This window comes from Phyllobates terribilis, unplaced genomic scaffold, assembly GCF_046119375.1.
Source record: "Phyllobates terribilis strain yellow unplaced genomic scaffold, ASM4611937v1 Scaffold_455__1_contigs__length_1453912, whole genome shotgun sequence".
Lineage (NCBI taxonomy): Eukaryota > Metazoa > Chordata > Amphibia > Anura > Dendrobatidae > Phyllobates > Phyllobates terribilis.
This window is the reverse complement of record NW_027363215.1, coordinates 775,498-776,763: the sequence shown is the minus strand read 5'-3', so window position 1 is coordinate 776,763 and position 1,266 is coordinate 775,498. Positions and strand designations below refer to the sequence as shown.

Here is a 1,266-nt window from a genome sequence, read left to right as displayed (position 1 = left end):
TTGTCAAGCATGATTTGTTGGATGTTCCTATGGGTGATTTCAAAGTGATAAGGAATGTAAGGAGAAGGATGCGAGTTAGAGAGTTTGAATGTAACATTAGGGGCTTGAGATCGAGTGAAGCGTTGTGTGTATGGAGGAACCTGAGTATAAAAGGAATATCGAATAGGCAGCGTGATATCGTATGGATGAGTTTGCATGAGATTTTGCCTGTGAGAGAGGTACAGAAGAGGAGGGATCTGATTAGAACAGAGGTATGTCCGAGGGATGGATGTGGGGCGAGTGAAACTGTTATGCATTTGGTTTGGAATTGTGATTATGCTCAGAGTGTTTGGAAGGGAGTGGGTGGTTTATGCAAGGAACTAGCGGGCGTGAATTTTATAAATTGGAGAGTGGTAATGTTTGGGATGGGTGCAGGTAGCCGGGTGAAAGAGAGATTGTTGTGGTTGATAATGGCATGTGTAATAGAAAGTCTGTGGGACGTTAGGAATTTGTGTTTATTTAAAAGGAAAATAATCTCAGTTAATAATTGTGTTAGGATGGTTTTGTCAAGGTTATACATAGTTTATTTATGGGATAGCCGTGGCGGTGGTGGCTCTGATTCAGAAGGTTTTTGGAAAGTCAAAAAATGGAGGTCACTGGTAAAGTACCAGTAAGTCCTTGTTTAAGTGTTGTGATCTGTCATTTTTTATGACAATGGTATGTTTTTATAGTTTTTGTCCATTCAAAAGGTCTTACAACTGTTTCAGTATAAAGTTATAAATATGAAATAAAGAAAGTACCATTATGATGTAAGACTGGGCAACGTAGTGTGAGTTTTTATACTATTGATTGTTGCTTGAAAAATTTTACTGAATAGTATAAAAAAAAAAAAAAAAAAAAAAAAAAATCTGTTCTTATCAGTTTAATATCTGATACGTCCCCTATCTGGGGACCATATATTAAATGGATTTTTAGAACAGGGAGATGGAAAAAGAGCTTGCTCTGTCCACTCCACGCATTGACCTGGTATTGCAGTATCTCCAGGACCGGTGCACCCCTTCTTTAATGCAGTTTCTAAAATCAGAAAGAATTGAATTCAATGCTTTTTGTTCATTTTGCTTGTTTGTCGGATTTTGTCATATTCTAGAATACACAATGCGTTAGAATCGGGCCACCATCTAGTAAACAATAATTCCAATCATAGACAAACCTCATGTGACACTGGATCAAACTGCCCGAACAGCTGCCCCATGGTGATGGCTTTAGGGTTCACTGTCCGGTAAATCA

At 38.2% G+C, this 1,266-nt stretch overlaps 1 pseudogene; it reads left to right on the top strand.

Moving 5' to 3' along the window:
* Positions 1-838: 838 nt before the first annotated feature.
* On the top strand, positions 839-1,039 carry LOC141229153 (U2 spliceosomal RNA; annotated as a pseudogene).
* Positions 1,040-1,266: the final 227 nt, after the last annotated feature.